The following is a 25359-nucleotide window of genomic DNA, read 5'->3' as shown; positions in this document are numbered from 1 at the left end:
GCATAAGGGGGTCGAAGGCGGAGACACCCAGGAGGTGGAGGGCCGAGATCCAAACGCCTCTAGGTATACTGACTCATCCTCAGAGGGATTGTTGGTGGGCCAGTTTCCCTCTGTTTAAGGAGTTCTAGGATGTCTGAGAAGGAGACATCCTCAGAGGGGATCTAGGGGATCCCTCTGACTCATCAAAGTCAGTATCCAAGTGACAGACTCGGGAGTCTACATGTTTCCTCTTACAAGTCCTCTTCCTAGGAGGATCTCCAAACATCAGGGGAATCCTCGGAAGAGGGGAAATTCCCAATGGGGAAACCTGAGGCGGAGGATCTCTGGGTCCTGTAGCAAGAGAAGTGGCAGAGATGTCGACAGGTACTATAGAGGGAGGAGCTACGGAACAGACTGCTGACTGATACCAGTGGCCAGCACACTCTTCATCACCTCGAATGCTCCCTCCCAGGTAGGTCCGAGAGAACCCGTTCCAAGAACTAGGAACTCCAGGGACCACCGAAGGGAAGTCTCCGAGGCAGATGTCGGAGCAGAGCTCACCAAGGCCGAGGCTCCAAGGGGAAGAGCGGTTCGGACAAGGGTCCGATGCCAATCACCCCTCGGAGGAGACCATGGAAGCCCGACCACCGAATCCCTCTAAGGAAGGTCTCGAAGAGGAGATAAGAGTAGAGGCTGAAGGAACAGAAGGGGGTATCTGTCCTCCAGCCGTAGCAGTAACCATTCCAGAAGACTCCAACTCCAAGCTCTGGGGTAGAGTTGAAGGAGGAACTGTAACGGGGTGTGGACCAACAGTCGTCTGTTGAGACGGACTATGTAACATTTGGGCCAGTACCTGTGACTTAAGTAATCTGCTGACCACTCTCTCTAGGTCATGGTCTGAAAGTCTGGATGACCTTGAAGATCGGCTCCGTTCCGAAAGGAGAGGTGAAGCCGGAGCCGAAAGTATCGGCTCCAAAGAAGGAGACCTCGACCTCTTCCTGGAATGAGCCATCGGAACCGATACTATAGATCCTGTCGGAGCCGAAGACTTATCGGAGCCGACAGGAAGCCTCAATGCATCGGCTCCAGCCGGAGCCGATACAGCCACAAAAGTAACGGTGTCGGAGCCGATCGGAGCCGACACCGATGCCTGTGCCACATGGTGGTCGGAACCGATCGGAGCCGACACCGAAGTGGTCGATGCAGAATCGGCACCGAAGTCTTTGTTAAGCCAGAATCGGCTCCAGCCGGAGCCGATCTCGACTCAGAACGAGTCGGAGCCGAGGCCGCAGGCTTAGACACAGAAGCCTGGGCCTTGGAAGATTTGGCTGATTTTGATGGAGCCGACTTAGCCGGAGAGCCCTCCGGCTTAAGAAGGCCCCTAAGTATCAGCTTGTTTCGTCTTTCCTGCAGGACTCTCTGGCTGAAGGAATGACAAATAGCACAGGAGTCCTGCAGGTGAAGAGGCCCCAGGCAATACAGGCAAGAAGTGTGACCGTCTGTCAGAGACATCTTCTGACAGCACGAGTCACACTTCTTAAAGCCTGAGACCCTCTCCTTTGACATGGTGCTTCACAACACACACACACACACCAGTCAAGAATTAAATTAAATAAAATACCAAAAAGGTATTACTATAAAACAAACACACACACCCTAACAGGGAGGGAATGGGATGGGTAAAGTTTGACTAAAAAAAATTAGAAGAGACAGGAATTTTCTGTCAGAAAATCTATATAATTAACTTAAAACTAAAAATTAAAGGTTTTTTAGCAAAAAGGGGCTTAAATATCAAAATAGTGAATCACTTACCAGGAGCTGGTAAAAGGAGGACCTCATAAGCGAAGCGGCAAACGAGATCTGGGTACTTACCGCCTTGCATCATGGGATATGGGGCTGCCTCGAGCTGGTAAAAGTGACTCTCGAGCTTAGCAAGTGCCGAGTCGGAGCCGAGGGATCGGCTCCGAACCCATCAAGCAAGAATGAAGGCGAGATTGACAACTTAACATTAAAATGTTACTTTCATTTTATGTAGTCTCCCTTGGCCAGCATTATCTCTGACAAATCCAAAAAAGAAAGAAAGGCAGGACACTGCTACGTTCCGTCTGTCTTTATTTAAAATACAAAATTCCAAGGATAAGCGCTTTCGGGTAACAACCCTTTTTCAGATAAAGTGAAAAACAATCAAGCCATCAATTTAAACTAACATCCAGCCAATGAGCTGTCAGTAAACCACCCGCCATTTCTGAAGGGCGGGTCTCATAGGTACCATATCATTCAAACCTGGGCTCCTATGAGCCATCAGCTCTAAAATCCATTTGGATTCTGCGGCCTCTGTAAGAAGCTTAATGTCACCTCCCCTATTATTTAGCCTTACATTGACTATAGCTCTAAAAAGAAAAGTGTGTGTGGGATTGATCTCAATATGCCTATAAAGGGCATTGTGTATATCCTTGTTCCTTATGGAGGACAAGTGTTGAAGCACCCTCACCTTGAACATGTTGTTAGTTTTTCCCACGTAGAAACCAGCACACTGTACACATTCTGCTATATAGACCAAATTAATGGTGCTACAAGTGGCCCTAGCCTTCAAATTAAAAACCCTGCCACTAACTGGATGCCTGAAAATTGTAGCCCTGTTGATATAAGGACATGCTTTGCAGATTCCACACGGAACACTACCTGCTGTATCCTTAAAGGGTTTTTGAGCAGTTTGTACCTTATCCCCACAAAGTAAATCCTTAAAATTTTTGTTCCTCCTATATCCAAAGCTAGGCCTCTCTCCTATGAATTTCCTTAACTTATCAACACTCCTCAAGATGTTCCAATTTCTATTTACAATTTCCCTTACATCACCAATGTTACTGCTGTAAGTAAAGAATAACTTTGGATTCTCTGGTTTACCCCTTGTTGTGTGAGGGGTCTCCTCTTCACCCTCCACGCATCTTAACCATGGTTTAAACCTATTATCCCTTCTTCGGTTACCACTGTCTACTATCATGTTTACTAACCCTTCTCTATAGCCCCTATCTCGGAAACAACGTTTTAATCCATTCACCTCTTTTTCATAATGGATATCATCCAGGCATAGCCTGGATGTCCTACTAATCTGACCTTGGACAATATTAGAAAATGTAAAGCGAGGGTGCATACTGTCATAGCACAACAGAGTGTTCTTCCAACACTCCTTTCTATGTAGACTGGATGAAAAACCTTCCTTGGTTTGTGAAATACATACATCAAGGAAGTCTATCTGCTTATCAGAATAATTTACAGTGAATCTAAGAAAAGATGTGGTGGAGTGCAAGTATTCAACAAACTGCTCTAACAGTGCAGTACTCCCTCTCCAAAAATAAAAATATCATCCACAAAACATGTGCATGTTTGTATATATTGCCTCCATTCCTGGTTGTTAAAAATAGTAGCCTTTTCCCAGTATGAGAGGACAAGATTAGTATGTATTAGCACAGGGGTACCCATGGCCACCCCCGCTTTGTCTGTATGTTTGTCTTGCTCCAATAAAAACATTGTTTTCCAGGACTATGGTCAATAACGTCCTGACCAGGGCTATTTGCTCATCTGCCACATCCAAATCCTTCAAGAGTTCACCTATGGCATAAAGGCCATATTCATTGCTAATCACGGTAAACAAGCTGTGTACATCCAGCGTCACCATCAGCAGATTGTCCTGTGATTTTTTACGATTAACCTCACCCACTATCTTCAAAAAAGCACCCGTATCAGTTAGTACACTGGTCATTCTTTCAACATATGGCCTGAGGGTGAATTCCAACCAGATGGAAACATTCTCAGTAACCCAACCTCTACCCGAAACAATGGGCCGGAGAGGTAGGTCTGTAAGGGATTTATGTATTTTAGGCAGAGCTTTGAAAACCGGAGTAACAGCTGTCTCTATCCACAAAAAATGAAATAAATCCTCACTAATCTTCATTTCAAAATGTAACAACTTCAAACAATTGTGTACCTTATCCACTAACGATTTAACACCAAGTGGATTAATCGGAATATACGTATCCCTATCTGATAGTAATTCTTGTATTTTTTGTTCATAGTAAACTGTATCAAGCACCACCACCGCACCTCCCTTGTCAGCCATTTTTATAACTAAATCCTGATTATTGCTCAAGTCTGATATGGCTTTTTGCTGAATCTGTGTTAAGTTATAAAACCTGTGAAATTCACCTGTCTGAAAATATTTCTGCAGGTCTTGTTCACAGCTATTAATAAACAAGCTCATGGCCGGAGAGAAAGGTGGCACATAGCAACTAGGTTACTTTAAGGTTACTCTGTTCAAATTGCATGTCCCAAAAGCACATCTTAAAGCTAAATTTCTACAAAATAACATTAAATCTAAAACGACTTCATTAAAAACACTGGCCCTACTGGGCACAAAAGTCAAACCTTTGGTGAACACAAAAAGCTCTTCATTCGTTAAAACATGAGAGGATAAATTATATACAATACCAGTGTCATTGCTAATAGTCATTCTAAAGTTCTTCTCCTCTTGCTCGGGTCTCTGCCCTCGCTCAGGGACCGTTTCCAGGCCCCTCGTTTTTTGACCGGTGCTGGCAGCATCTCCAAAAAACATTGTCCTTGGGTCTGTTTGGGGCGTGCACCCATCCTGACCCCTCCAGAAGTCGATGCATCAGGCTGACCAAACGATCCATCCTTACTCGCATCCGTTGAGCATTGAACCACTGAGCAAACAGTAGTTTTCAAATTAGCTGTAGCATCTGGATTGTCCATGTTAGTAACAGGAGCCCTTGTTTCCTCATCAGGCTGGCCTGCATGAACTCCCGAAATATCGGGTATGTGCAGAAGGCCAATATCGCTCTGTATGACACTTCCCGTTGGTGTATCTGAATGCTCAATCGTGCTCCTCCCCTCTTGATGACGTCGAACTGGCTTCCTGATAACTCCATCGCTCGTAGTAGAGTGTTGTCCTCAATATCTCGGCCAAACGAAGATATTCCCTTGTGTGAAATCTTCGTAGTCCCTCTTAAGTTTATTGGTTTTCTGTATACCTAATTTCTCATCGCTGTCAGACAGCGTGGGATAAAGTTGTTCCAACCGTGTAAAATGTGTAGTCTCACTAAATTCAGTCTCTAGTTTATTTTGTAAAGCCTCCACTTCTCCTTTAAGCTTAGCAATCTCTGGAGCGAAAAAGTTATTTAAAATGTCCATATATTTAAAACTTGTTTGTATATTTAAAGACTGCCATTGTGCTAAAAATTCAAGGTAACGTTCCCCCTGTGTTGGCATACACAGGATCCTCATCCCTCGTGGCACGATACCATATTGCTGACATGCTTCTAAATGGTAAGTTTGCCATTGCAAACGCTGCAGTCTACCTGTTTTATAACTAAAATCACGTAGTAAATCTTCAAAATTCTTATCTGTAGCAACCGGAACCCTGCTACTTGCCAAATCCGTTTTTTGCACAGTAAATCCCAAATTGAGTAAGGGATTTTCTTGAAAAATAAAATCTTTAAAGCCAGTTCGGGAGATCTCACCTCTTGTTCTCCCCATAGCATGGCTGCCATCAAATGATCTTCCAACTGTCTTATGTTGCATAGCATGCATAGCACTATAGAACAAAGTCACAAACCAGTATCCAAAAAAATGTTCGGTGCTATTGCCAAAGTCCCAACAAGCAAACAAGTCCAAATCCAAAAAAGAAAGAAAGGCAGGACACTGCTACGTTCCGTCTGTCTTTATTTAAAATACAAAATTCCAAGGATAAGCTTTCGGTAACAACCCTTCTTCAGATAAAGTGAAAAACAATCAAGCCATCAATTTAAACTAATATCCAGCCAATGAGCTGTCAGTAAACCACAAGCCTTTTCTGAAGGGCGGGTCTCATATGTACCATATCATTCAAACCTGGGCTCCTATGAGCCATCAGCTCTAAAATCCATTTGGATTCTGCGGCCTTTGTAAGAAGCTTAATGTCACCTCCCCTATTATTTAACCTTATATTGACTATAGCTCTAAAAAGAAAAGTGTGTGTGGGATTGATCTCAATATGCCTATAAAGGGCATTATGTATGTCCTTGTTCCTTATGGAGGACAAGTGTTGAAGTACCCTCACCTTAAACATGTTGTTAGTTTTTCCCATATAGAAACCAGCACACTGTACGCATTCTGCTATATAAACCAAGTTGGTGGTCCTACAAGTGGCCCTAGCCTTCAAATTAAAAACCCTGCCACTAATTGGGTGCCTGAAGATGGTATCCCTGTTGATATGAGGACATGCTTTGCAAATTCCACATGGAATACTACCTGCTGTGTCCTTAAAGGGTTTTTTAGCAGTTTGTACCTTGTCCCCACAGAGTAAATCCTTTAAATTTCTGTTCCTCCTATATCCAAAGCTAGGCCTCTCTCCTATAATATTCCTTAACTTATCATCACTCCTCAGGATGTTCCAATTTCTATTTACTATTTCCCTTACATCACCAATGTTACTGCTGTAAGTAAAAAAATAACTTAGGATCCTCTGGTTTACCCAGTGTTGTAGGAGAAGTCACCTCTTCACCCTCCACGCATCTTAACCATGGTTTAAACCTATTATCCCTTCTTCGGTTACCGCTGTCCACTATCTTGTTTACTAACCCTTCTCTATAGCCCCTATCTCGGAAACAACGTTTTAATCCATTCACCTCTTTTTCATAATGGATATCATCCAGGCATAGCCTGGATGTCCTACTAATCTGACCTTGGACAATATTAGAAAATGTAAAGCGAGGGTGCATACTGTCATAGCACAACAGAGTGTTCTTCCAACACTCCTTTCTATGTAGACTGGATGAAAAACCTTCCTTGGTTTGTGAAATACATACATCAAGGAAGTCTATCTGCTTATCAGAATAATTTACAGTGAATCTAAGAAAAGATGTGGTGGAGTGCAAGTATTCAACAAACTGCTCTAACAGTGCAGTACTCCCTCTCCAAAAAATAAAAATATCATCCACAAAACATGTGCATGTTTGTATATATTGCCTCCATTCCTGGTTGTTAAAAATAGTAGCCTTTTCCCAGTATGAGAGGACAAGATTAGTATATGTATTAGCACAGGGGGTACCCATGGCCACCCCCTGCGCTTGTCTGTATGTTTGTCTTGCTCCAATAAAAACATTGTTTTCCAGGACTATGGTCAATAACGTCCTGACCAGGGCTATTTGCTCATCTGCCACATCCAAATCCTTCAAGAGTTCACCTATGGCATAAAGGCCATATTCATTACTAATCACAGTAAACAAGCTGTGTACATCCAGCGTCACCATCAACAGGCTATCCTGTGATTTTTTACGAGTAACCTCACCCACTATCTGCAAAAAAAGCACCCGTATCAGTTAGTACACTGGTCATTTTTACAACATATGGCCTGAGGGTGAACTCCAACCAGATGGAAACATTCTCCGTAACCCAACCTCTACCCGAAACAATAGGCCGGGGAGGTGGGTCTGTAAGGGATTTATGTATTTTGGGCAGAGCTTTGAAAACCGGAGTAACAGCTGTCTCTATCCACAAAAAATGAAATAAATCCTCACTAATCTTCATTTCAAAATGTAACAGCTTCAAACAATTATGCACTTTATCCACTAGTGATTTAACACCAAGTGGATTAATCGGAATATACGTATTCCTATCTGATAATAATTCTTGTATTTTTTGTTCATAGTAAACTGTCAAGCACCACCACCACACCTCCCTTGTCAGACATTTTTATAACTAAGTCTTGATTATTGCTCAAGTCTAATAGGGCTTTTTGCTGGACCTGTGTTAAATTATAAAACCTGTGAAATTCACCTGTCTGAAAATATTTCTGCAGGTCTTGTTCACAGCTATTAATAAACAAACTCATGGCCGGAGAGAAGGGTGGCACATAGCAACTAGGTTGCTTTAAAATAACTCTGTTCAAATTATGCGTCCCAAAAGCACATCTTAAAGCTAAATTTCTACAAAATAACATTAAATCTAAAACGACTTCATTAAAAACACTGGCCCTACTGGGCACAAAAGTCAAACCTTTGGTGAACACAAAAAGCTCTTCATTCGTTAAAACATGAGAGGATAAATTATATACAATACCAGTGTCATTGCTAATAGTCATTCTAAAGTTCTTCTCCTCTTGCTCGGGTCTCTGCCCTCGCTCAGGGACCGTTTCCAGGCCCCTCGTTTTTTGACCGGTGCTGGCAGCATCTCCAAAAAACATTGTCCTTGGGTCTGTTTGGGGCGTGCACCCATCCTGACCCTCCAGAAGTCGATGCATCAGGCTGACCAAACGATCCATCCTTACTCGCATCCGTTGAGCATTGAACCACTGAGCAAACAGTAGTTTTCAAATTAGCTGTAGCATCTGGATTGTCCATGTTAGTAACAGGAGCCCTTGTTTCCTCATCAGGCTGGCCTGCATGAACTCCCGAAATATCGGGTATGTGCAGAAGGCCAATATCGCTCTGTATGACACTTCCCGTTGGTGTATCTGAATGCTCAATCGTGCTCCTCCCCTCTTGATGACGTCGAACTGGCTTCCTGATAACTCCATCGCTCGTAGTAGAGTGTTGTCCTCAATATCTCGGCCAAACGAAGATATTCCCTTGTGTGAAATCTTCGTAGTCCCTCTTAAGTTTATTGGTTTTCTGTATACCTAATTTCTCATCGCTGTCAGACAGCGTGGGATAAAGTTGTTCCAACCGTGTAAAATGTGTAGTCTCACTAAATTCAGTCTCTAGTTTATTTTGTAAAGCCTCCACTTCTCCTTTAAGCTTAGCAATCTCTGGAGCGAAAAAGTTATTTAAAATGTCCATATATTTAAAACTTGTTTGTATATTTAAAGACTGCCATTGTGCTAAAAATTCAGGGTAACGTTCTCCCTGTGTTGGCATGCACAGGATCCTCATCCCTCATGGCACGATACTATATTGCTGACATGCTTCCAAATGGTGTGTTTGCCATTGCAAACGCTGCAGTCTGCCTGTTTTATAACTAAAGTCACGTAGCAAATCATCAAAGTTTTTATCTGTAGCAACCGGAACCCTGCTACTTGCCAAATCCGTTTTTTGCACAGTAAATCCCAAATTGAGTAAGGGATTTTCTTGAAAAATAAAATCTTTAAAGCCAGTTCGGGAGATCTCACCTCTTGTTCTCCCCATAGCATGGCTGCCATCAAATGATCTTCCAACTGTCTTATGTTGCATAGCATGCATAGCACTATAGAACAAAGTCACAAACCAGTATCCAAAAAAATGTTCGGTGCTATTGCCAAAGTCCCAACAAGCAAACAAGTCCAAATCCAAAAAAGAAAGAAAGGCAGGACACTGCTACGTTCCGTCTGTCTTTATTTAAAATACAAAATTCCAAGGATAAGCGCTTTCGGGTAACAACCCTTCTTCAGATAAAGTGAAAAACAATCAAGCCATCAATTTAAACTAATATCCAGCCAATGAGCTGTCAGTAAACCACAAGCCTTTTCTGAAGGGCGGGTCTCATATGTACCATATCATTCAAACCTGGGCTCCTATGAGCCATCAGCTCTAAAATCCATTTGGATTCTGCGGCCTTTGTAAGAAGCTTAATGTCACCTCCCCTATTATTTAACCTTATATTGACTATAGCTCTAAAAAGAAAAGTGTGTGTGGGATTGATCTCAATATGCCTATAAAGGGCATTATGTATGTCCTTGTTCCTTATGGAGGACAAGTGTTGAAGTACCCTCACCTTAAACATGTTGTTAGTTTTTCCCATATAGAAACCAGCACACTGTACGCATTCTGCTATATAAACCAAGTTGGTGGTCCTACAAGTGGCCCTAGCCTTCAAATTAAAAACCCTGCCACTAATTGGGTGCCTGAAGATGGTATCCCTGTTGATATGAGGACATGCTTTGCAAATTCCACATGGAATACTACCTGCTGTGTCCTTAAAGGGTTTTTTAGCAGTTTGTACCTTGTCCCCACAGAGTAAATCCTTTAAATTTCTGTTCCTCCTATATCCAAAGCTAGGCCTCTCTCCTATAATATTCCTTAACTTATCATCACTCCTCAGGATGTTCCAATTTCTATTTACTATTTCCCTTACATCACCAATGTTACTGCTGTAAGTAAAAAAATAACTTAGGATCCTCTGGTTTACCCAGTGTTGTAGGAGAAGTCACCTCTTCACCCTCCACGCATCTTAACCATGGTTTAAACCTATTATCCCTTCTTCGGTTACCGCTGTCCACTATCTTGTTTACTAACCCTTCTCTATAGCCCCTATCTTCGGGTAGAGGTTGGGTCACGGAGAATATTTCCATCTGGTTGGAGTTCACCCTCAGGCCATATGTTGTAAAAATGATCAGTGTACTAACTGATACGGGTGCTTTTTTGCAGATAGTGGGTGAGGTTAATCGTAAAAAATCACAGGATAGCCTGTTGATGGTGACGCTGGATGTACACAGCTTGTTTACCGTGATTAGCAATGAATATGGCCTTTATGCCATAGGTGAACTCTTGAAGGATTTGGATATGATGGATGAGAAAATAGCCCTGGTCAGGAAGTTATTGTCCATAGTCCTGGAAAACAATGTTTTCATTGGAGTAAAACAAACATACAGACAAGCGCAGGGGGTGGCCATGGGTACCCCCTGTGCTAATACATATGCTAATCTTGTCCTCTCATACTGGGAAAAGGTTACCATTTTTAACAACCAGGAATGGAGGCAATATATACAAACATACACACGTTTCGTGGATGATATTTTTATTTTTGGAGAGGGAGTACTGCACTGTTAGAGCAGTTTGTTGAATACTTGCACTCCACCACATCTTTTCTTAGATTCACTGTAAATTATTCTGATAAGCAGATAGACTTCCTTGATGTATGTATTTCACAAACCAAGGAAGGTTTTTCATCCAGTCTACACAGAAAGGAGTGTTGGAAGAACACTCTGTTGTGCTATGACAGTATGCACCCTCGCTTTACATTTCCTAATATTGTCCAAGGTCAGATTAGTCCTCATATCAACAGGGATACCATCTTCTGGCACCCAGTTAGTGGCAGGGTTTTTAATTTGAAGGCTAGGGCCACTTGTAGGACCACCAACTTGGTTTATATAGCAGAATGCGTACAGTGTGCTGGTTTCTATGTGGGAAAAACTAACAACATGTTTAAGGTGAGCGTACTTCAACACTTGTCCTCCATAAGGAACAAGGACATACATAATGCCCTTTATAGGCATATTGAGATCAATCCCACACACACTTTTCTTTTTAGAGCTATAGTCAATGTAAGGCTAAATAATAGGGGAGGTGACATTAAGCTTCTTACAGAGGCCGCAGAATCCAAATGGATTTTAGAGCTGATGGCTCATAGGAGCCCAGGTTTGAATGATATGGTACCTATGAGACCCGCCCTTCAGAAAAGGTGGGTGGTTTACTGACAGCTCATTGGCTGGATGTTAGTTTAAATTGATGGCTTGATTGTTTTTCACTTTATCTGAAGAAGGGTTGTTACCCGAAAGCGCTTATCCTTGGAATTTTGTATTTTAAATAAAGACAGACGGAACGTAGCAGTGTCCTGCCTTTCTTGGATTTGGACTTGTTTGCTTGGTGGGACTTTGGCAATAGCACTGAACATTTTTTTGGATACTGGTTTGTGACTTTGTTCTATAGTGCTATGCATGCTATGAAACATAAGACAGTTGGAAGATCATTTGATGGCAGCCATGCTATGGGGAGAACAAGAGGTGAGATCTCCCGAACTGGCTTTAAAGATTTTATTTTTCAAGAAAATCCCTTACTCAATTTGGGATTTACTGTGCAAAAAACGGATATGGCAAGTAGCAGGGTTCCAGTTGCTACAGATAATAATTTTGAAGATTTACTACGTGATTTTAGTTATAAAACAGGTAGCCTGCAGCGTTTGCAATGACAAACTTACCATTTAGAAGCATGTCAGCAATATGGTATCGTGCCACAAGGGATGAGGATCCTGTGTATGCCAACACAGGGGGAATGTTACCCTTAATTGTTAGCACAATGGCAGTCTTTAAATATACAAACAAGTTTTAAGTATATGGACATTTTAAATAACTTTTTCGCTCCAGAAATTGCTAAGCTTAAAGGAGAAGTGGAGGCTTTACAAAATAAACTAGAGACTGAATTTAGTGAGACTACACATTTTACACGGTTGGAACAACTTTATCTCATGCTGTCTGACAACGATGAGAAATTACGTATACAGAAATCCAATAAACTTAAGAGGGACTACGAAGATTTCACACAAGGGAATATCTTCGTTTGGCCGAGATATAGAGGACAACACTCTACTACGAGCGATGGAGTTATCAGGAAGCCAATTCGACGTCATCAAGAGGGGAGGAGCACGACTCAGCATCCAGATACACCAACGGGAAGTGTCATACAGAGCGATATTGGCCTTCTGCACATACCCGATATTTCGGGAGTTCATGCAGGCCAGCCTGATGAGGAAACAAGGGCTCCTGTTACTAACATGGACAATCCAGATGCTACAGCTAATTTGAAAACTACTGTTTGCTCAGTGGTTCAATGCTCAACGGATGCGAGTAAGGATGGATCGTTTGGTCAGCCTGATGCATCGACTTCTGGAGGGGTCAGGATGGGTGCACGCCCCAAACAGACCCAAGGACAACAACGTTTTTTGGAGATGCTGCCAGCACCGGTCAAAAAACGGGCCTGGAAACGGTCCCTGAGCGAGGGCAGAGACCCGAGCAAGAGGAGAAGAACTTTAGAATGACTATTAGCAATGACACTGGTATTGTATATAATTTATCCTCTCATGTTTTAACGAATGAAGAGCTTTTTGTGTTAAACAAAGGTTTGACTTTTGTGCCCAGTAGGGCCAGTGTTTTTAATGAAGTCGTTTTAGATTTAATGTTATTTTGTAGAAATTTAGCTTTAAGATGTGCTTTTGGGACGCATAATTTGAACAGAGTTATTTTAAAGCAACCTAGTTGCTATGTGCCACCCTTCTCTCCGGCCATGAGTTTGTTTATTAATAGCTGTGAACAAGACCTGCAGAAATATTTTCAGACAGGTGAATTTCACAGATTTTATAATTTAACACAGGTCCAGCAAAAAGCCCTATTCGACTTGAGCAATAACCAAGACTTAGTTATGAAAATGGCTGACAAGGGAGGTGCGGTGGTGGTGCTTGACACAGTTTACTATGAACAAAAAATACAAGAATTATTATCAGATAGGAATACGTATATTCCGATTAATCCACTTGGTGTTAAATCACTAGTGGATAAAGTGCATAATTTTTTGAAGCTGTTACATTTTGAAATGAAGATTAGTGAGGATTTATTTCATTTTTTGTGGATAGAGACAGCTGTTACTCCGGTTTTCAAAGCTCTGCCCAAAATACATAAATCCCTTACAGACCCACCTCTCCGGCCTATTGTTTCGGGTAGAGGTTGGGTCATGGAGAATGTTTCCATCTGGTTGGAGTTCACCCTCAGGCCATATGTTGTAAAAATGACCAGTGTACTAACTGATACGGGTGCTTTTTTGCAGATAGTGGGTGAGGTTAATCGTAAAAAATTACAGGATAGCCTGTTGATGGTGACGCTGGATGTACACAGCTTGTTTACTGTGATTAGTAATGAATATGGCCTTTATGCCATAGGTGAACTCTTGAAGGATTTGGATGTGGCAGATGAGCAAATAGCCCTGGTCAGGACGTTATTGACCATAGTCCTGGAAAACAATGTTTTTATTGGAGCAAGACAAACATGCAGACAAGCGCAGGGGGTGGCCATGGGTACCCCCTGTGCTAATACATATGCTAATCTTGTCCTCTCATACTGGGAAAAGGCTACTACTTTTAACAACCAGGAATGGAGGCAATATATACAAACATACACACGTTTTGTGGATGATATTTTTATTTTTTGGAGAGGGAGTACTGCACTGTTAGAGCAGTTTGTTGAATACTTGCACTCCACCACATCTTTTCTTAGATTCACTGTAAATTATTCTGATAAGCAGATAGACTTCCTTGATGTATGTATTTCACAAACCAAGGAAGGTTTTTCATCCAGTCTACACAGAAAGGAGTGTTGGAAGAACACTCTGTTGTGCTATGACAGTATGCACCCTCGCTTTACATTTCCTAATATTGTCCAAGGTCAGATTAGTAGGACATCCAGGCTATGCCTAGATGATGTCCAATATGAAAAAGAGGTGAATGGATTAAAACGTTGCTTCCGAGATAGGGGCTATAGAGAAGGGTTAGTAAACAAGATAGTGGACAGCGGTAACCGAAGAAGGGATAATGGGTTTAAACCATGGTTAAGATGCGTGGAGGGTGAAGAGGTGACTTCTCCTACAACACGGGGTAAACCAGAGGATCCTAAGTTATTTTTTTACTTACAGCAGTAACATTGGTGATGTAAGGGAAATTGTAAATAGAAATTGGAACATCCTGAGTAGTGATAAGTTAAGGAATATTATAGGAGAGAGGCCTAGCTTTGGATACAGGAGGAACACAAATTTAAAGGATTTACTCTGTGGGGACAAGGTACAAACTGCTAAAAAAACCCTTTAAGGACACAGCAGGTAGTATTCCATGTGGAAATTGCAAAGCATGTCCTCATATCAACAGGGATACCATCTTCAGGCACCCAGTTAGTGGCAGGGTTTTTAATTTGAAGGCTAGGGCCACTTGTAGGACCACCAACTTGGTTTATATAGCAGAATGCGTACAGTGTGCTGGTTTCTATGTGGGAAAATCTAACAACATGTTTAAGGTGAGGGTACTTCAACACTTGTCCTCCATAAGGAATAAGGACATACATAATGCCCTTTTATAGGCATATTGAGATCAATCCCACACACACTTTTCTTTTTAGAGCTATAGTCAATGTAAGGCTAAATAATAGGGGAGGTGACATTAAGCTTCTTACAGAGGCCGCAGAATCCAAATGGATTTTAGAGCTGATGGCTCATAGGAGCCCAGGTTTGAATGATATGGTACCTATGAGACCCGCCCTTCAGAAAAGGCGGGTGGTTTACTGACAGCTCATTGGCTGGATGTTAGTTTAAATTGATGGCTTGATTGTTTTTCACTTTATCTGAAGAAGGGTTGTTACCCGAAAGCGCTTATCCTTGGAATTTTGTATTTTAAATAAAGACAGACGGAACGTAGCAGTGTCCTGCCTTTCCTTCTTTTTTTGGATTTGGACTTGTTTGCTTGGTGGGACTTTGGCAATAGCACTGAACATTTTTTTGGATTATCTCTGACAACAAAGATTATATCTAACCAATACAGTATTCGCCTCCCACTTCTGATTACCCAACCATGTAGACAATACAAAGACATACCTCGCAGCATGGCTGCACCATGAAGAGCACTCCTCCCCTACAAAGGGTAAAGGCTTACTGGCTAGCCCTGCAAATTAATAAAGATAGGAGCAAAGGTTGCCTGGGTACTCACCCTACTTCCAACAATGGTAAAAGGTCAATGACGGATGGGATGAGAGAGGGAAATATTACTCTAACAGTGAACATACTTGACAACCTGAAATTATATCAACTGCCTACACAATTACACTATGTACTCTGTGCAGTTCACTACTGCAGTAGGATTATTTCATAGGAGGTTTATCAAAGATTAGAAAGTGGGGTGTCTGGCTCTGTAAGGGAATGGGTTGCAAAACATCTTTGCAGGATGGCCATGGCTAAAACCTCCTCTCGCTCTAAAAGAAATACCCAAATAGAACTATTTGGAAAAAGTGTGCACAGGTGGACCAGGCAGCTGCTCCCAAGATGGCCTGAGTGCTGAGCCCTCAATGAAGATGTAGTTGCTGCTGTTGCCTTAGCATGTGTCCTGACATGCACTGGTGCAGCTTTTCCATGGAAAGAAAAGCAAAATGGAATGCGGTTACCTAACCATTTAGTCTATTTTGACACATCTCACCCTCCCTACTCTTTGAAAAGGTATAAGCAGTGGGTTTGTTATTCTTACTTTAGTCTTTTCAAGACAAAATCTTGACTGCCTGTGCAAGTCCAGGGTATGCTCTGTGGGAAAGGGAAACACTGGGAGGTTGACTACCTGGAGGATTAAGGCTCTGAGCTGTTAATGTACTGCTTCCTGTAGCACATGGTGTAGTCACCCCCCCCCCTTACCTCTACTTGGTTAAGGTCCAACTGAACAACTCATTTAACCAGACAGTGCTCCTGGCTTGCATCTGAAAAATGACATGTCCAGTGGGCTTGTATGCTTGACAAATGCTTAAATTAAAGAGACAAACTTCTGACGGAAAGTAACCATGTCCTTGTCGAAGCTGGGGAGGGGCTGCTTAAACAAAGGCTTGCAAACTCAGAAATTAATTTGGCAAAGGATAAGACCAGTAAGAAAAGTGTTTTCATTCTCAATTTTTTGGGTCCCAGGGAGGGCTTCTTTCTTGGGTGGTCTCAAGTGGAGGAACTGCAAGAAATTGTTGCATTTTTTCTAAAGAGTAAAGTGGGGGGGATCCCAGGGCAGGCAGGCATTGCAAACGCATGTACTTTCAAAAAAGTACAAGTCGAGTGTGATTTGCAAAGGTCTGATAGGTATCGCAGAATCACAGACAATGCTATCCAAGTACGGGCTCAGGACCTCTTTATGGCACCAAAGGGAGAACCTTTTCTATTTAGCTATGTAGGATTTCCTTGTATTTGGTTTCCTAGTCTCCCTCAAGACTGCAAGTACATCTTCTGTAAGAAAGGGATAAATACCAAATTCTTCAAGCTATCAGCCTTTTCTTCATGTTGGGGTGCTGGAGTGATACTGAGGAAGCAGTATAGGTCCATTCTGGCCTTTTCTTCATGTTGGGGTGCTGGAGTGATACTGAGGAAGCAGTATAGGTCCATTCTTTTTATGTTCATTAGGAAAGAAAACAAACGTAAAAGAGTGTGTTACAATTAGCATTTCTGGTTTGTACTCTTGTACCTTCTGAATTTTCCTGAGAACAGGGATGGAAGGAAAAGTGTAAAGTAACAGACCCAATAAACTGATCAAGAAGGCATCTGTTGCAAGTGCTCTTGTCTTTGGTGTCATGCTGCTACATTTTCTTAACTGTTCTTTCTCTGCAGAAATAAAAATGTCTACTTCTGGCACATCCCATATGTACAGCAAGTCCAAAAATACTCTCCAATTCAGCATCCTTCTAACAGGGTCTGCTTTTGTTCTACAATCTGCCAGGCCATTCTCCTCACAGGAACAAACCGTGCTAAGGGTTAGACCGGATGTCTTGCCAGATAGCTATCTTCGTTTGGCAGCACGCACAAAATAGAAGAGCAGGTTTTCACTTTTCTGATGCATACGAATGTTGTGTTGTCAGTGAGGATATGCAGGGTTCCTGGTTGCCATACCTGCTCAAATGCTTTCAAGGTCAAAACCACAGCCATCGCTCTGCCACTGATGTGCTTCTTCCTCTGTGTTTTGATCCATGCTCCTTGAATAAGCACACCCCAAGATGAATCCAAGGAATATGAAGCCAGTATCTGGGCCTTGTCTGAAAATGATCTTATAGCTAAGATTCATAGATTCATACTAGGCTAATGACCACCAGGATTCTTTACAAGCTTAGCATGCAACCCAACCCAGTTTTGTCCCAGAGTTCCTTGGTCGCCAATATGGTGGGGTTTGTTAGTAAGGAGGAAGCTAAAGGTTATACATGTGTGTGTGTGTTGGGGGTATGTTAGTTGGGGATTAATTTACTTACTGTCTGTTTCTTTCCATCAAAGTCATGAGGGGCAGACCAGGGGTGAATTTGCAATTTCTCATCCAATGATCAAGGTTTCTTTTAAACAGGGTGAGGGATGAAGTCTGCTTCATGCAGATGGTGAGCTTACTCCATAGCTCAGGATCTTTTGAGACACATAATGGAAACTCCAAAAGGTTCTATTAAGTTGCAAACAAAGTTCAGGTCCTTGGATCTAGTGTTTCTGGTATTGTTCATCTTGCAGATGTGCAAGAGACCCACCAGAGCTGGATATGAGGATGCCTTATATGCTAGGCATAGATCGCCTTCTCAGTAACCTGTAGGAGACTGAGTATAAAGACAGAACCTTAAGGTGATCTGCGTAGGACAGGGTATTCATACCTTGGATTCTCCTGGTTAGGAACGTTTGGAGGGTATTCCAGCTGTTGCAAGTGCCTGGGTAGGTACATGCCAAAGGAGGCATTTTACTCAATGGTGGGTCTGATGAGGGCTGAGTTGTTGTATCTTTTGGCTTTTCCCAGTTAGGGGTCGACACAGCAGAACTCCGGTCCGCTAATGATTGGCAGCAGATTTTTACGTACCGAGTTGCCAGCCCTGACGTACAACCTTCAACAAAGGTACGCCCATTCACACGTCTCCACACAGAAGACGCTTTAGCTGAGAATCGAACAGGACAACGTCTTGCTGTGAGGCAACAACGCTACCACAGCACCACCACCGCAGTCTGATAAGGACTGAGTAAAGTAGCAGTATTAATTCCTGTAGCAGTATTACTTCCTTAGACCTGGATGCCATGCCCTTGCTTATGAGCTATTCAAGACAGAAAAACTTTCTTACTATCTTGGCTACATATGTACCCAGACCCTTAACTATCGGGTCAACTCTTAGAACTGTTTTATCGATGAAATGATTAGCTCGGGTGGACGCTTTCTCAAAGGGCACTATAATCCATTTCTTTGCACAGAGTTTTAATTGGTGGCTTTCGTACCACTTATTTGTGTGTGTTAGACCCTCTTGTAGAATGTTGGTGTTGTAGGGAAACTCTTATAATAGCTCCCAATTTACAGTCACCTGTAAACTTGGTAAGCCAGAGGCCCTTGACATTAACCTTAACTTCCGAGAAGTAGATGCCAAACAAGAGCGGGCCCAACACAGAGCCTTGGCGCAGCCTGCAGGTGACCAATCTCCATGGTGGAGGTGGCTTCACCAATCCTGACTTCTTGGGTACTATCTGTGAGCCAGCTGGCAATCTAGCAAGTAATGTAGGGATTTATGCCCAGTTCTGAGAGTTTGTCAAAAACACCTGAGCTGGTTATTGTAAGGAATGCCTTGCCCAGGTCAAGGTAGGTGGTATGTGCAATTTCCCCCTCCTCCATAGCCACCGTGACCCTCTCTATGATGTCTATCAGGTTAAGTAGGCAAGATCTTCTCTTAACACAAACTGGGATGGGTCCAGTGTCTGTGTGTTGCCAATGTCTTTGTAGATCATTTCCATCATAAAGTGTTCCACGGCTTTGCATATTAAACTTGCCAGACTGATAGGTCTGTAGTTGCCAGGGTCAATTGATGGTCCACCCTTAAGAGGAATGACCGTTACAGCCCTCCATTCACCTAGCACATAACCTGTTTTGCGTGATTCACCTAGCACATAACCTGTTTTGCGTGCCTTAAGTGGTCTAGCTAGGTCATGTTTTAGACTATTTAGGAGGCAACAAGGAATAATATCAGGGCCCACTGAAGCAATGTTTTTGGCCTTGGCAAACACCTCCAGGACCTGCTTGCTGTTGATAGTATATCCCCCAACTATCAACACCTCCAGGAACTGCTTGCCGTTGATAGTTGGGGGGATATACTAAATGGGATTTCACAGAGGTGTGTGTGTGTGTGTGTGTGTGTGTGTGTGTGTGTGTGTGTGTGTGTGTGTGTGTGTGTGTGTGTGTGTGTGTGTGTGTGTGTGTCTGCGTGTGAAGTTATAGCTCAATTTATCAGCCAGTAGACTTGCTACATCACCCTGGTCAGTGAAGGCTGTGCCATGTACCAGCAGTTCTGCACACTGCTGAAGATTCCTGACACAGCTGAAAAAGGCCTTGTGATTGTCCTTAGCCTGGGAGGCTATACTGACCTTGTAATTGTCCGTCCTTGCCATTATTACACTTTTTGGTTTCTTATTTAGTTAAATCAAAGAGCTCTTGTCTCTATGAAAGTTGCTGATTCACCTCTCGGAGCCACTCTCTTTCTTGATGTAAGGTAGTAGAGGTATAGCAGTGAGTAGGAATGCTGGCAGCATGTGTTCCACAGGTATCACAGCAGTTCTCACATGAAGCTTTCCTGAAGCCACTATCAAGACTTTGGCTGCAAAGTAAATACAGCCCAGAGGTATTCCTAATCCAATTATGCTGTTGAATTCAACTGAAATGTGGTCAGAAACAACATCTTCTGTGAGGAAAGGAATGACTGTGTGTCCAAAAAGGGCACCCGGGAACTATCAGCTGTGATGAGGTCAACTGTGACTTAGGCAAATTTAAGAGAGTATGCCATAATCTAAAAGTAGAATGCCGGCTTCAAACAGTGTCACAGCAGAGGAATCTGAGACAACAACCGTGCTATCATCAAGGCTTTCACCAACCTCAAGAGAGACATCTGGGGGAGGCAGAGCAGCAGCTGAATCAGACCAGAGTTTTTTGGCCTTTTTCTTGGAAGGCATCTGACCTACGGGATGGGAAGATTCTACCATAGCACCTTGTGCCAACAATTTAATATGTTGGTTCTCCACGTAAATTGACAAGGAGGAGAGACAGCTACATAGGATCTTGGGGACAAATGTTTGGCAGACAGAACACTACATATGGTTGTGAGAAGTATCCAAACATTAGAGACAATGCTCAAAATGATCTTTACGGGGAAGTTCTGAGGTATGTACATCCGTACGATACCTTTATGCCCTATGTCTTGAGTGGGGACCACACACGTGACATACTTCTATAGCCTTCTAAGGTTTTGGTATACTGGCCGGAAAGTTGGGCTGCCCTTGGCAGGGAATCCCTTATGTAAAGAATACTGCAACACTGATATGGAAGGACATAAATGGTTTTCAACTACTTTAATCAACTTTCAAACTGACAGGAAAAAAGAGCATTCCTGTCTAAAAAAAAAAGTCATGTACTTACCATAATGTCCCATTCGTGTTGTCCATTTTCATTCTCCCTCAACCCGTGGGCTCGGATCTGAACCTCAGATTAAACCTGGCCACTTTTTATAGCTTAGGATCAAACTCGAGCTCTTCCCTTACCCATAATGCCCCTGTCCTCCAAATTACCTCAGATCGAGTTTGCTGCAGCTATATAAGCAAATACATAAAGGATGGATAGAGAACTATCAGAATATAGAAAGCAGACAGAAGCAGGAGCTCAAAAGGAACAGCAGTTCCTAGAACACCTCCGCAAGTCTTCCCAGAAGGGATAGGTGATGGGGGGGAGGGGGTTTAGGAAGAATAAAAATGGATAACACAAATGTAATGTTATGGTAAAGACATAACTGCTTTATCTGATGTTATTTTCATTCATTCCTCAACCTGTGGGACAGAGTCCCCAGCTACAGTAACCCTTGGTGGCCCTCATGGAAGGATTTTCCTAAGCACTGCAAAGCCAAAAGCAGCCCTATCTCTAGAAACAATATCTAGCTTGTAATGTATGACAAAGTTATAGGAGTTCGACCAAGTAGCAGCTGCACAAATGTCTTCTATCTGAACTCTGGACCAAAAGGCTTGAGATATAGACATGAATCTAGTAGAATGAGCTTTAACATGATCAGGTAAAGGTATTCCTTTTGCAGAATACATATGAGAAATACAGCCTGTGATCCGTTTAGACAAAGTGAGTTTGGACACTGGCCTTCCCTTTCAAACACTGGAGAAGGAGACAAACAGTTGATCATTTTTTTTTGCCCAAACAGAAATGCAGCTGTCTATGGACATCTAGCAGGTGAAGAGTGTATTCACCCCTGTTTTGGAAACTTGGGAAGAAAACTTGCAGGTTAATGACCTGATTGATATTGTTTTCACAGGCAACTTTATGCAAAAAGGAAGGATTAGTATGCAAGGTCACTATCTTTATGAAAAATCAAATATGGGGGGGGGGGAGGGGTGACTGACGAAGCTTGTAATTCAGACACTCTTTTAGCTGATGTGATGGCCACTAAAAAGGCAATTTTCCAGGACAGAAATTTCAAGTCCACCTTGGCTGAAGGTTTGAAAGGAGGTAGGACAAGAGCTTGTAACATCACAAGTCCCAAGGAGGAAGGAGTGGGGTCCTTTATAGGCAGTCTAAGCAGAAAGGTACCTCCGAGAAAGGTCTTACACAGTTTAGATGATGCCAGAGAAGATGAATTGTCCCCACTGTGATAATTTGAGATGGCTGCCAGTTGCACCTTAACAGTAGAAAACTTGCCCTGGTCAAGAATACTGAAGCAAGAAAATCCCAAACTGTAGAAATAGGGGCTGTAAAAGGATCCAAATGATTTTGGTGAGCCCATTAGAAAACTCTCATCCATTTACTTTTACAAATCTTTCCAGCAGAGGCTTTATGTGAGGATATTAAAATCCTTTGAACCGGTGAAGAAAGCCTGGTATTTCTAGCCATCATTGGAAATGGAGAAACCATGCGGTCAGTTTCAATCCTGGAAGATCTGGGTGAATCTGCCCTGAAGGATGGGATAGAAGATCTGGATGTGGTTCCAGTGTCCACAGAGGGCATACTAAGCGAGATCAAAGAAAGGGGAACCAAATCTGTTGAGGCCAGAAGGGAGCAAGGAGGATCACTCTTCTCTTCAACTTCTGTGCTTTCTCAAGAAATTTGGGTATGAGGGGAAGGGGGAGGGTAAGCATAAAAGACTGTAGTGCCAAATATGGACTAGACCATCTCTCAGTGACTGTCCGTGAGGAGGGAACAGGGCAAAGAACCTACAACATTTGTTGTTGAGGGCAAAGCAAAGAGATCGTAGCAAGGCTGACCCCACTTGTGAAATATCGTTTCTGCCACTGCTCAACCTATAGACCTACTAGCGAGACATCAGAACAACTCTGCCGAGCCTGTACGCCAGAATGCTGGATTTCTCCAGAATGTACACTGCAATCAGGAATGGGTTGGAAGAGGTCACTCTCTGCTTCTCAGCATAGTGAGTAAGTTCTGGTTCCTCCCCTGGCAGTCTCAAGTGAGCTGCTACTACCGCCATGCATTTGGTAAATACCCTGGGGGCTGTGGTGAGACCAAAGGGCAGTATTCTGAACTGATGGTGACTGGTCCCCACCCAGAAGAGGAAAACTTTTTTGGAGCGCCAGTTCATTCTGATGTGACAGTATGCACCTTGAAGGTTGATGGAGCGCACATCCAGTCATCTTTTCATAACAGAGATAGAATGGACTGAACCATGACCATCCAGATGTACCATACCACAGACATATTTGTCTGTCTGTACTGCAATTGTTCCTAGAGGTAGAAGGCACCCTTGCAACACTAGAAGCACCTCTCTCATCTCTAGGAGACTGACATGCAAATTGGTCTCTTGTGTCGACCAGATGCCTTGGACTGCCTGACCCAGGTAATGACAGGGTAACACGATGAACATCAAAAGGTCATCCTTGTTCAACTTCTTTCAAGTAGAGCCACCACAGGAGTGAGTCTTCACATGCTTTGGATAATCTGATAGGGTGATTCAGTGGGTAGAAGTGTAAGGACCACTGGACCGCCAGAATCCATTGAAGTACTCTCATGTGTAAGCATGCTGCTGTTATCAAGGTCATCATGGCAGCCATCGAATCTAATGCTCGGAGGATTAGATTTGCTGGGGGTATAGGCATAGCTACAATTTGTCTGATATGCAACCTTAAGCTGGAAATCCTTTCTGGAGGCAGGTAGGCTAGATGACTGGCTGTGTCTAAACATGCACCTATAACGTCTATAAACTGTATGGGTTGTAGAAGAGATTTCGGCATGTTGATCGTAATGCCCAAGATAAAAATTAGATGTAATACAGTCTCTGGCTTGTAATAATAGATGCCTGGCTGGTGCGGTCAGGAACCAGTCGTCCAGATAAGGAAACACTTTGAATCCATGCAGTCTCAAGTGAGCTGCTACTACCGCCATGCATTTGGTAAATACCCTGGGGGCTGTGGTGAGACCAAAGGGCAGTACTCTGAACTGATGGTGACTGGTCCCCACCCAGAAGAGGAAAACTTTTTTGGAGCGCCAGTTCATTCTGATGTGACAGTATGCACCTTGAAGGTTGATGGAGCGCACATCCAGTCATCTTTTCATAACAGAGATAGAATGGACTGAACCATGACCATCCAGAACTTCACACCGTCTACAGATTTGTTTAGTAATGTTAGGTGCAAGATTGGCCTTAGGTCCCAAGTCTTCCTTGGCACTAAAATGAACCCTGAGTAAATCACGGATCCAACTTGGTCTGCTGGGACCTCCTGGATGACTCTTTCTAGCAGCTTTGCAATTTGTAATACTGCTTCCTCCCTCTGATTGGGTGGAACATCGGGGAGATTTTTCCTTAATTTTGGTCTTTGGAAAAATGGAATGGAATATCCTCTGGATATGGTCCTTTGCATCCAACAATCATTTATGATGGCTAACCATGCGTCTGGGTGCAAGTATAAGCACCACCCTGACTGCCTTCCAGGGGAGGACAGTCAGGCAATCTCTCAGGAGTGCTGGAAGGACCTATTCGAGGAGGAGTCTTGTGATGCTTGATTTTGCGTACTCCCTCTGCTGCAAGGGTGGTGTCTACCATTATAGTTATGTCCCACTCTGCCTCTGGGAGAAAAATCTCCCTGGGATTCCTGAAAAGAACCTTGAGACTTTTGAACCACAATTTTGTACCACCACAATGATCCCTGGAGAATGGTCTTTGTGGGGTAGAAAAATAGATTCCAACAGCAGACAAGGTCTTTCCGTCCGTCCTCATTACAGAAGAGTGCCTCTAACAGTGGGGCCAAACAATGACAATCCATCAAAAGGAGCATTGATGAACAACGCCATTTAAGGTTCCACGAAGTCACAGAGCTGCATCCAGGCATGATGGCTTATAGCAATGCCTGGACCAGCTGCCCTTGAGGTACCCCCTCTGTGGCATTTGAGATCAGCCTCATGGATGCGTTAGACAGATTGTAGGGTGGCCAATCTGGAGGAAAAGATTTTCTGCTTCTTTGTAGACATGGACCCAGAGGCAGCACTACAGATTTCCTTAATTAAATTCATCTGTAATCTGGGGAAGTGTGCTAGGTAATTCATCGATCGCAATGTGAAAGCTGATGAAGGATACACCTGCTTCCCAAGTCTTCTAAGGCCCTAGACTCCCCGTTAGGGGGAAGGACAGCGGAGCTCTGTTCGGCCAGATCTTGTTTTGTGGTTGCAGCAACAACCATGGCATCTACCGGGGAACCTTTAGTCCAGTGCTGCCTATCGGATGGGGCACTAAGGATCTTATCAGCTCTCTTTGGAAGGGGATCCACAGTGTCTGGCTCCTTCCATGCCCTGTAGAAGGCAGGTCAATAAGGTCATCCACAGGGAGGACACCAAAGATTTAAATGGACCAGACCCGAAGATCTCCACGGACTC

The 25359-nt window shown here is 43.1% G+C and overlaps 1 protein-coding gene and 1 long non-coding RNA gene across 2 annotated transcripts in view; one reads left to right on the top strand and one right to left on the bottom strand.

Moving 5' to 3' along the window:
* SGMS1 (sphingomyelin synthase 1) overlaps nucleotides 1–25359 on the bottom strand; it is a 602805-nt gene that overhangs the window by 83655 nt on the left and 493791 nt on the right. The gene's annotated exons all lie outside the window — the stretch shown is intronic.
* LOC122789169 lies at nucleotides 10834–14210 on the top strand. The gene is made up of 2 exons (XR_006362776.1): nucleotides 10834–10985; nucleotides 14155–14210. It is a non-coding gene; the product is annotated as an uncharacterized LOC122789169 (long non-coding RNA).

The sequence above is a fragment of the Protopterus annectens genome, chromosome 14.part0 (assembly GCF_019279795.1).
Source record: "Protopterus annectens isolate FY-2018-M chromosome 14.part0, PAN1.0, whole genome shotgun sequence".
In the NCBI taxonomy this organism is placed as follows: Eukaryota; Metazoa; Chordata; order Ceratodontiformes; family Protopteridae; genus Protopterus; species Protopterus annectens.
Note: the sequence above shows the minus strand (reverse complement) of the source record. Positions and strands in the feature narration are given on the sequence as shown.